This window comes from Aotus nancymaae, unplaced genomic scaffold, assembly GCF_030222135.1.
Source record: "Aotus nancymaae isolate 86718 unplaced genomic scaffold, 86718_ANA_hifiasm-v0.15.2.pri h1tg000017l, whole genome shotgun sequence".
In the NCBI taxonomy this organism is placed as follows: domain Eukaryota; kingdom Metazoa; phylum Chordata; class Mammalia; order Primates; family Aotidae; genus Aotus; species Aotus nancymaae.
In genome coordinates this window covers 700,541-712,643 of record NW_026988429.1, presented here as the reverse complement: position 1 = coordinate 712,643, position 12,103 = coordinate 700,541, and positions in this window count along the sequence as shown.

The window sequence follows — 12,103 nt, the reverse complement described above, 5'->3', positions numbered from 1 at the left end:
ATCGAGACCATCCTGGACAACATGGTGAAACCCCGTCTCTACTAAAAATACAAAAATAAGCTGGTCGTGGTGGCACATGCCTGTAATCCCAATTAATCAGGAGGCTGAGGCAGAAGAATAGTCCCAGCTATTCGGGAGACTGAGATGGGAGGATCACTTGACCCCGGGAGGTTGAGACTGCAGTGAGGTGTGATTACATTACTGTACTCCAGTGTGGGTGACAGAGAGGTTCTGTCTTGAAAATAATAATAATAATCACTGGCCGGGCGCGGTGGCTCAAGCCTGTAATCCCAGCACTTTGGGAGGCTGAGGCGGGTGGCACGAGGTCAAGAGATCGAGACCATCCTGGTCAACATGGTGAAACCCTGTCTCTACTAATACAAAAAATTAGCTGGGCATGGTGGCACATGCCTGTAATCCCAGCTACTCAGGAGGCTGAGGCAGGAGAATTGCCTGAACCCAGGAGGCGGAGGTTGCGGTGAGCCGAGATCGCGCCATTGCACTCCAGCCTGGGTAACAAGAGCGAAACTCCGTCTCAAAAAAAAAAAAATAATAATAATAATAATAATCAAATAGGCTGGGCACCGTGGCTCACATCTGTAATCCCAGCACTAGATGGGAGGATCACTTCAGCCCAGGAGTTTGAGATCGGCCTGGGCAACACAGTGACACCCTGTGATGGAAAAATGAATCTCGGACCCTAAAATACTAAGCCAAGGGGAGAGTCAAGCTGGGAACTATGTCAGGCAAACCTGCCTTCTAATTTATTCCCTAATAAGATAGCTACAAAGATTAAAAAAAAAAAAAAAAAAAAAAAAACAAGCTGCATACCTTCCTCACAATTTGCCCACAAAGAAATTCCTTGTGGGTCTCAAGATCCCTACCTGAAAACAGTTCTGTTGAATTTCACCCTGGCAATGTAAATTGATAGATAATCTTCACAGATGCAGGACAGAAAGTCATCCCTCTGCTCACCTGAGACCAATGCATATATGACTGCTTCCTCTGCCCTGTATATTTTTGTTTGTTTGTCTCTGTTTGGTTTTGTTTTTTGAGACAGAGTTTTGCTCTTGTTGCCCAGACTGGAGTGCAATGGCACAATCTCAGCTCACTGCAACCTCCGCCTTCTGGGTACAAGCAATTCTCCTGCCTCAGCCTCCTGAGTAGCTGGGATTACAATTGCCCGCCACTATGCCCAGCTAATTTTTGTATTTTTACTAGAGATGGGGTTTCACCATATTGGCCAGGTTAGTCTCAAACTCCTGGCATCAGGTGATCTGCCCATCTCAGCCTCCAAAGTGCTGGGATTTCAGGCGGGAGCCACCTCGCCCAGCCTGCCCTATTGTTTATGTAAAAATGCAGATTCACTGAGCTAGACTAAATTGTGTATTCAGTGAAATGCTGATTAAGGACTCCAAAGAATGCAGCCTTTTGTCTTTTATCTACCTATGACCTAAAAGCCTCCCCACACAGCCCCAGCTTTGAATTGTCCCACCTTTTGGGACAGAACCAGTGTACATATTACACATATGGATTGATGTCTCATGTCTCTCTAAAATGAATAAAAGTAAGCTGTACCCTGACCACCTTGGGCACATGTCACCAGGACCTTCTGAGGTGACTGTGCCACAGGTGCTTGCTTAAGCTTGGCAAACTAAACTTTCTAAATTGATTGACACCTGTCTCAAATATTTTGGGTTCACACGTCGCTAAAAAATATTTAAAAATTAGCTGGCTGTGTTGGCATGCACCTGTAGTCTTGAAGCAGCCTCATTGCCTGGGGTAAAACCCAAGGTTCATTGTCTCACAGCCACAGAGCTCAAGGGTGTGGACACACGAAGAGTGAGGTTTGAGCGCAAGTTTAACAGGGGAAAGGAAGAGAATAGCTCTCTGCTACAGAGAGGGGTCCTGGAAAAATGGGTTGTCAATCCGCTGTGAAATGCAGAAGGTTTTATAGATGAGCTGGATGGGAGGTGGTGTCTGATCTACTTAGGGCATGAAAAACTGGTTAGGCCAGGTGTGCCATTTACATGGGGCATGAATTTCTGGCAGCCACCAGCCCAGTCTTTTATTATGCAGGCGAGTTTTCAGCCTAAGCTGTGCCATGTTGCCCACCTCTTTCTTACTATACATGTGCTAACAAAAAAGGGAAGATGAAGCTTCCATGGTGGACATGCCTGGCCCCAGGGAGCCCTTTTCTATTGGCGCGGCTGCTGGCATTCCCCTGTGCAATGGTGCAGCTTGCTTATTTATGTTTGCAGCTACATTTTTTAGGCTGCTTTTTTTTTTTTTATTTGAGACAGTCTTGGTCTTGTTGTCCAGGCTGGAGTGCAATGGCGCGATCTCAGCTCACCAAAACCTCTACCTCCCAGGTTCAAGCCTCAGCCTCCCGAGTAGCTGGAACTACAGGAACACGCCACCACGCCCAGCTAATATTTGTATTTTAGTAGAGACAGGGTTTCACCATGTTGATCAGGATGGTCTCCATCTCTTGACCTCGTGATCTGCCCACCTCAGTCAGCCTCCTAAAGTGCTGGGATTACAGATGTGAGCCACCGCGCCCAGCCCAGGCTGGTTTTTGTTAGGAAAAAAATAATTTCTTAGGCTGCTTTCTGTTAGAAGGGAAGATCTGCCAAAGACTCTTCTGCCCTCACCATCTGCCTAAATAATTTCTTTCTACCTCCTGTATCAGTCTCATCTACTGCAGAGGCTGAGGAAGGAGGATGGCTTGAGCCCGGGATGCACCTTGTGCCACTACACTCCATCCTGGATGACAGAACAAGACACTGTCTCTAAATAATAATTATAAAAATAAAATACAATCTCATTTGTTTAACAAAAAGATTTTATGCCCCAATTTTAGTCCAAAGTCTGGGAGATGGAGGTGCTCAAGCCTGTCTATGTCCCACCTAGTCTTTCTGCCTCCACTTTCTTTGCTCTGCCCTCTAGTAAGCACACCCTGCACTTCTGCATGGTGTTCGACTGTGCTCCTTTCTCTGCTCCCTGTAACCCTACTCTGCCTGATTTAAAAGCCTGGCCCCTTGGCCTCCACTTTAAGTGAGCCCGAATGCTTCATAGACAAATAAACAGGCATCAGGACTGCACACAGGCAAAATAAACTTTTTTTTTTCCATTTTATGAGCACTTGGTTTTATTGCACAGAAGCAATTGAAAATGGACTCCAGTGGAAAGTGTGCCCTGGCATAATTCAGTGGCCCGGCCCCACCTGGTGGGTCTCTCTTCCAGAATAGAGAGCTCTGGGCAAGGGCTTGACCACTCCTTTGGAAAACCGAAGGCATTTGGGAATAGGTTAAGACATCTCAAGCACAATGTGTTCTAACTGCTCATTCATTATTGCGGTCATCTGTCAGTTGCACATTGAGGCAATAAATGCACTTATTTGGAAATGGGGGCGGGTCAGTTTTCACAAAACAGACAGAATGAACTGTATTTTCCTCTGGGCTATTGTAGCATGTAGGGACACTTCGACTTCAACCCTCGGAGCATCTTGATGTTGTTTGTGCACCTGTCTATCTTCACCAATAGTGAATGTAGGCTTATTTAACCAAGGTGATTTCTATCTCCTGACTCATCTCATTCATCTTTAGCGTGCAAGCAGTCAGCACCTGCCTGGTCTCTAGTCCTCCACTTCAAGTGGGCCTAAATGTTTCACAGACATATAAGAAGGAATTGGGACCATACCCAGGCAAAACAACTTAAACATACAAGTAGTGAGAGATAACAGTTGAGCAACGGAGGCCGTGGTGATGGAACCCACGGATCTGACTGCCAGGCTACGACAGTGTTCCCTGTTGGAAGGAACCACAGAGCTCACAAACTCCAACTCATCACACAACTGGTCAAAGTTCCATTGTAACTGGCTTACTTGAGGAAATCAAGAACCCTCTATCATCTCAGAGTACTTTGTAAGTAAGGATTGTGCTGGGCCCTGGTTTTGCCTTTCATAACCTAGAGATCATAATCAGTCTATATGCACCAGCATAGCCATGACAGTTATGAAAGTATTGAAATATTTCTATGCCAAGTGGCCAAATCTGCTCTCCCAAACCCCACAACTATCTAGTACACCCTAAAACTCTTTCCTAGGGAAACTAATATTGACACCTGGACCACCAGACGGCTCTATGATCCTGCTTCCACACTAGGCCACCTTGGGCCACGCCTATAGCATTCTATATCCCCTGTATTTCTCTCATTTTAGAGCACACTAATTTTTGGCTAAGATACCTTCTATTTCAATACCACTGGAAGAGACAGCAGTAATGTAGAGCACCCAGTTTCTGAAATGCAGAGCCCGAGAGAGCTATGCTTCTTTTCCTGCTATAAAAGCAACTTATGGAGGCTGAGCATGGAGGCTCACGCCTTTAATCCCAGCACTTTGGGAAACCAAGTCGGGCAGATCACATGAGTTCAGGAGTTTCAGACCAGCCTGGACAATATGGTGAAACCCTGTCTCTACTAAAAGTACAAAAATTAGCCTGGTATAGTGGTGCTCACCTGTAATCCTGGCTACTTGGGAGGTTAAGGCACAAGAATCTCTTGAACCCAGGAGGCAGAGGTTGCAGTGAGCCAAAATCATACCACTACACTCCAGCGTGGGTGATAGAGTGAGACTCTGTCTTAAAAAAAAAAAAAAGCAATTTATGGGCTGGACATGGTAGCTCATGCCTGTGATCCTAGTACTTTGGGAGGCCAGGGTGGGTATATTGCTTGAGTCCAAGAGTTCAAGAGCAACCTGGACAACAGGGCAAAACCCTGTGTCTACAAAAAGTACAAAAAATTGGCTGGGTGTGGTGGCATACGACTATAATCCCAGCTACAGGAGGCTAAGGTGGAAAGATCACCCGAGCCTGGGGAGATCAAGGCTGCAGTGAGCTGTGATCACGCCCCTGGACTCCAGCCTAGATGACAGGCAAGACCCCATCTCAAAAAGAAAAAAGCAATTTATGTTTTTGTTTACGACACACACATGTACACATTGGAAACTACAAAAAAAGACTGAGACTAAGAAGCAGAGATAAAATGACACTCAATGAATCACCATTCAGATATATACAGGATTATCACACCTGTAATCCCAGCACTTTGGGAGGTCGAGGTGGGGGATCACTTGAGGCCAGGAGTTTAAGCCCAGCCTGGCCAACATGGCAAAATCCTGTCTCTATTTAAAAAAAAATACAAAAAAAAGGCCGGACGAGGTGGCTCACACCTGTAATCCCAATACTTTGGGAGGCCGAGGTGGGCAGATCATGAGGTCAGGAGTTTGAGACCAGCCTGACCAAAATGGTGAAACCCTGTCTCTACTACAAACACAAAAATTAGCTGAGCGTGGTGGCGCATGCCTATAATCCTAGCTACTCAGGAGGCTGAGACAGGAGAACTGCTTGAACCCAGGAGGCTGAGGTTGCAGTGTGCCAAGATTGTGCCACGGCACTCCAGCCTGGGCAACAAAGTGAGACTCCATCTCAAAAAAAAATAATAATAAAATAAAATAAAATAAACACCAAAAATATTTAGCAGGGCATGGTGGCGTGCGCCTGTTGTCCTGGGTACTGAGGAGGTTGAGGCATGATAATTAGTTAAACCCAGGAAGTGGAAGTTGCAGTGAGCCAAAATCATGCCACTGCACTCCAGCTTGGGAAACAGAGTTAGACTCCTTTGCAAAAAAAAAAAAAAAAAAAAATTTTACAGGATTAGATAAACGGACGCAAGGATGTGAAGAAGTTGGGTAAGACGCAAACTCATCCTATGGGTTCCTAGCCCAAGGGGGTGAGTACAAATGTTAAGAGTTGGATGATGGCTTGGTGTGGTGACTCACACCTGTAATCCCAGCATTTTGGGAGGCCAAGGTGGGCGGATCACCCGAGGTCAGGAGTTCAAGACTAGAGTGGCCAACATGGCAAAACCCCATCTCTACTAAAAATACAAAAACTAGCTGGGCGTGGTAGCAGGCGCCTGTAATCCCAGCTACTCAGGAGGCTGAGGCAGGAGAACTGCTTGAACCCAGGAGGCGGAAGTTGCAGTGAGTTGAGATCGCGCCACAGCACTCCAGCCTGGGCGACAAGAGTGAAACTCCTTCTAAAAAAAAAAAAAAAAAAGAGGTGGTTAAAGGACAGAGGTGTGCCTGGGCAGCTCTGGGAGTGCAATGGAGGGTCTCCTGACTCAGTCAAGTCCACTGGAATAATCTTTATGGCCACAGTGAAAGTGTAGGCTAAGAAAGAGGCTGGGAATACGTTTAGTCTTTCTGGCTGAGCCTTGAGACAAACAGGGAAAAGGAGACCTTGTGGTTTGGCTCATGGAAGGCTGGGAACCTCACACAGCAACTGCAGCAAAGCTCCTAGCCAGTGACAGGGCCCCTCTGCACATCTTCATGAACCAAGGGAGATGAAAGGCAGCTGGTTAAGGAACTCTGACCTGAGAATTAGAGCTTAGGTGCCTCTTCAACTCTTGTTTGTTACCTTTTGAACCGGGGGTGCCTTCAGTTTAAGGGGCGCTTCTGGATTTGGGAGGAGTCAGTGTGACACTTAAGTAGATGCAACTAGATTTTCTTCTCATTTCAAGGAAAAGTAAGGGAATCTTACTTATTTAGCAGGATAAAAAAGGGGCCGAGGGGCTGGGCGCAGTGGCTCATGCCTGTAAACCTAACACTTTGGGAGACTGAGGTGGGCGAATCACTTGAGGCCAGGAGTTGGAGATCAGCCTGGCCAACATGGTGAAACCCAGTCTCTACTAAAAATACAAAAATTAGCCAGGCGTGGTGGTATGTTCCTGTAATCCCAGCTACTCGGGAGGCAGAGGCAGGAGAATTGCTTGAACCCGAGAGATGGAGGCTACAGTGAACCAAGATTATGCCACTGCACTCCAGCCTAGGTGACAGAGCAAGACTCCATCTCAAAATAGAAAAAGAAAGAAAGAAAGGAAGAAAAGAATGAAAGAGAAAGGAAGAAAGAAAGAAAGAAAAAGAAAGAGGGAAGAAAGAAAAGGGGACAGGAAGTCAAAGGGTCAGGAAGAAGGGCACTACATTTATGGACCACTAATCATGTGTCAGGCACTGTGTTAGATTCCTCCCCTACATTTACTCATGATGCTAACATTCCTGTGAGGTCAATACTGTATCATATTATCTCTGTATTAAAAAAGAAGAGACAGATTCAAAGGTGGGCATGACAGTGTAAAAAACCAATTAGAGGCCAGGTGTGATAGCTCACGCCTGTAATGCCGTCACTTTGGGAGGCCAAGGCGGGAGGATCACCTGAAGTCAGGTGTTCGAGACCAGCCTGGCCAACATGGTTAAACCCCCATCTCTAAAAAAAAACAAACAACCAATTAGTTAAGGGTAGGTCTATGTAAAACAGGTGAAGGATGGGGATCAGTCAGAGGAAGCACACCAAACAGGAAGAGAGGCTACCTTTGGTTTGAAGGCTGGGTTTCACTGGGGACCTACCCCTGTCTGCCTAGGCATTTGTGTGCCTCCTGCCACTATCCACAGCCCACATTCAGCATTTTAAAGTTCCTAACGATATTGAGGGAAATGATTTGCTGCGGAGAACAACGTAACTGACAGGCAGCACTCACTATGTGCTACTCACTGTACTAATTGCTTTATGCTTAGTGACTCACTTATTCCTCACAATGACCATATAAAGCCGTATTCTACTATTACTCCCATTCTACAGAAGAGGACATTGAGGGACAAAGAGGTTAGTAACCTCACACAGATAATAAATGGCCAATCTAATTTTCAAATCCATTTTTTTCTTTTTTAAGATACAAGAGAAATAATCATTTTTTAACTTTAAGAGAAAAGGAAAGAAGTCAACAACACAAACTTTAGTTTCTGACTAATAATAGCCAGTTTGGGGGGAGGCAGAGAAAAAGCACAGTATCAACAATAATAATCAGCATATACCAGTTGCCATTCGGAGCATTTTACATGCATTATTTCATCTTCATGTCTGTCCTACTCTTATTCCTATTTTGCAGATGAGGAAACTGAGACACAAAGAGGTTAAATAACTTAGTTACACAGCTAGTGAGTTACAGTTAAGACAACAAAGGAAAATGACAAAAAATATGAAAGTAGAGGCATTTTGGCCAGGCACCATGGCTCTCACCTATGATCCCAGCACTTTGGGAGGCCGAGGTGGATGGATCGCCTTAGGTCAGGAGTTCAAGACCAGCCTGGCCAATGTGGTGAAATCCTGTCTCTACTAAAAAATACAAAAATTAGCCAGGCGTGGTGGCATGCGCCTGTAGTCTCAGCTACTTGGGCGGCTGGAGCAGAGAATCACTTGAACCTGGGAGGCCACAGTTGCAGTGGGCCAAGATTGTGCCATTGCACTCCAGCCTGGGTGACAGAGCAAGACTTCGTCTCAAGAAAAAAAAAAGTAGAGGCATTTTAAAACTTCAGAGTGGGTCGGATGCTATGGCTTATGCCTATAATCCCAACACTTTGGAAGGCCGAGGTGGGCAGATCATCTGAGGTCAGGAATTCAAGACAGCCTGGCCATCTACTAAAAATTAGGTGGGAGTGGTGGCACATGCCTGTAATCCCAGCTACTCAGGAGTCTGAGGTGGGAGAATTGCTTGAACCCGGGAGGCAGAGATTGTAGTGAGCCAAGATCACGCCAATTCACTCCAACCTTGGTGACAGAGCAAGACTCTGTCTCAAAAAAAAAAAAAAAAAAAAGTGCATTTTCAGAGAAGACTACTGCAGGCCGTGCCTGGTAACACAGATTGTCATCGGTGCCCTCAATTCCTGCTTGAATCCCTCCCCCACACCAACGTCTTTTGTGGGTGTTCACTCCTGAACTACTGCAGTGGAGCATGACGCTGAGAATGCTGCCAGAGGACTTTCCCAACGTCACCACATTTATCAACTTCCCCCTCAGTCCTCCTCTTACAGGAACTTTCAAGATCATTGAATAGATCATTCTTAAACACTCTTCTCTTGCTTTTGTAATACTCCCTCTTAGTTTCCCTTCTGTTTCTCTGGCTGCATCTTCTCAACCTCCTTTGTCAGTTTCTTCCCTTGTGATCTTTAAATATCAGAAGTCCGGGCCGGGCACAGTGGCTCACACCTGTAATCCCAGCATTTTGGGGGGCCGAGACGGGTGGATCACGAAGTCAAGAGTTTGAGACCAGCTTGGCCAACATGGTGAAAGCCCACTAAAAGTTAGCTGGGCATAGTGGTGGGCGACTGTGATCCTAGCTACTCAGGAGGCTGAGGCAGGAAAATTGCTTGAATCTGGAAGGCGGAGGTTGCAGTGAGCCAAGATCTCGCCAAAAAAAATTCTTTTTAATTATTATTTAAAAAAAAATTAAAGCTAGTGAAATTTACCAGTAGGGGATATTTTTGTTTTTATTTTATTTTATGTTTTGAGACAGAGTCTTGCTCTGTCGCCCAGCCTGGAGTGCAGTGACTTGATCTTGGCTCACTGTAGCTCTCCCTCCTGGGTTCAAGTGATTCTTGTGCCTCAGCCTCCCAGATAGCTGAGAATACAAGCATACGCCACTACGCCTGGCTAATTTTTGTATTTTTCATAGAGACAGAGTTTCACCATGTTGGCCAGTCTGGGCTCGAACTCCTAACCTCAAGTGATTTGCCCACCTCGGCTTCCCAAAGTGCTGAGATTACAGGAATGAGCCATCATGTCCAGCTGCCGAGTTTTTAATTTCTGATAAATTGAGATTTCTCCTTCACAGTCTGCAAAGTCTGCAACCTGAGTAATGAGATAATGGGCAGAGACAGCGTAGCAACTTATTTTATTTTGATTTTTTTGAGGCAGGGTCTCGCTCTGATGCCCAGGCTGGAGTGCAGTGGCACTATATCCATTCACTGCAGCCTGGACTTGCTGGGCTCAAGAGATCCTCCCACCTCAGCCTCCAGAGTAGCTGGGACTACAGGCTTGAGCCACCATGCCCAGCTAATTTTTGTATTTTTTGTAGAGAAGGGGTTTTGCCATGTTGCCCAGGCTGGTTTGCAACTTTACTGTTTGATTCTTTTCACCTGTTTGTGACAAAGATTAAAATTCCTTAATCTGGCTGGGCGCAGTGGTTTACACCTGTAATCCCAGCACTTTGGGAGGCCAAGGTGGGCAGATCACAAGGTCAGGAGATCGAGGCCATCCTGACTAACACGGTGAAATCCCATCTCTACTGAAAATACAAAAAATTAGCTGGGTGTGGTGGCATGTGCCTGTAGTCCCAGCTACTTGGGAGACTGAGGCAGGAGAATTGTTTGAACCAGGGAGGCAGAAGTTGCAGCGAGCAGAGATTATGCCATTGCACTTCAGCCTGGGCGACGGAGTGAGGCTCCATCTCAAATAAATAAATAATAATATCCCTTAATCTGTCACAGGAGTAGAGTTTAAAAAAAGAAAACTTGCGCTCTCAACAGCACCAACTGGGTGAGAGGGGCAGGAACCGTACTGTGACCAAAGTGGGAAGATGCCCTGTGTGGGTGAGGTTGTTAGGGTAAAACTGGAGTTTTGCAAATGATAGGATGGGCATTTACACAGAATGAAAATGCAGGGTTGCAAATCTTGCCCCAGGGAGCTGGAAAGGGGAACTGTGTGATGAATGGGAAGTGGGGAGAGGTTCAGAAGAGCCAGTCCTGGAGGCTTCACAATTTGCCGCTTAGCTTCTGCTTTCAGCATCTGCTGTGACCAGATGGTGTGCAGTGATCTCTGGCTGGCTGAGCCAAAAAGTGAATGAAACTTCTTCAGTCTTTGTATAGACTTTGTCTGGTGGGGAACGAATTGTCCTACAGCAATCAGCAATGAACAATTTCTCTCTCTCTTTTATTGGAATATCTTATCTTTTTTGATTTTTTTCTTTTTGTTTTTATTTTATTTTTAAATATTTTATCTTTGATCTCTACGTGAACTATGTCAATATCCTGCTTAAATATTAATTAATTGAGGATTTTTCTCTAATCATGAAATCCTTCCTCCCCTACCCCAACCAAATTCAGCCATCCTGAAAGGTTTTTCTTTTTTTTTCTCTCTCTTCTCTTTATTTCTTCATATGAGCTGTGGCTTTGTTGTAGAAAGGTTTTTCTTATAAACAGCTGGCCTTCCTATCCTCAGTGATTCTTCAACTGGAAGAACAATACCATTGAAAGAGGGAACACTTTTATGAATTTCTTTTTTCCCATGATATTTGGAAATCATTTTTATAATAACTGTATTATTTAAGTAATATAAATTACTACAGAAGTATAAATCTGTGAATCTGTGTTTTTTGTTTTGTTTTGTTTTTTTGTTTATTTTTTTTGAGACATGGTCTCACTTTTGTCACCCAGGCTGGAGTACAGTGATGTGATCTCGGCTCATTGCAGCCTCTGCCCCCAGGACTGAAGCCATCTTCCCGCCTCAGTCTTCCAAGTAGTGGGACGATAGGCATGCACCACCATGCCCAGCTATTTTTTTTGTATTTTTTGTGGAGGTGGGGTTTTACCATATTGCCCAGACTGGTCCTGAACCCCTGAGCTCAAGTGATCCACCCACCTCAGCCTCACAAAGTACTGGGATTACAGACATGAGCCACCTTGCCCGGCCTGAATCTGTGTTCCTATGTTCGTAACTTCCATAGAGCTATGTCAAATCACATATATTTATAAATTAAATTCCAAAAAACTAAAAAATTAAAAAAATTAAAATTAACATTATTAATATTTTTTCAGGGGAGGGAAAAGTTTATAAATTTTCTTTACATAACTGACTAAAAAATATATTCAAGAGATAGAAAACATAATTTAATACAGTCTCATGCGCCCTAACATCATTAACTTAATGTGACAAGTGATATATGAATGAAATAAAATTACTGGAAACATGCATATTGTGCAGTCAAGTACAAGGCAAACTCTTTTACATTGAGTATCCTGCACCATCATGTGCTATGCTGAGCTATGACTCAGGTCTCCCGACATTTTCCTTTTGTTTTCTTAATTCCACCACAGTGGAATGAAGGTGTTGCTTGGCTGTCATTTGGCATTAATACCACACAAAAACCTGTACATGAATGTTCATGGCAGCATTATTAATAATAGACAAAAATGGAAACAACCCAAATGTTC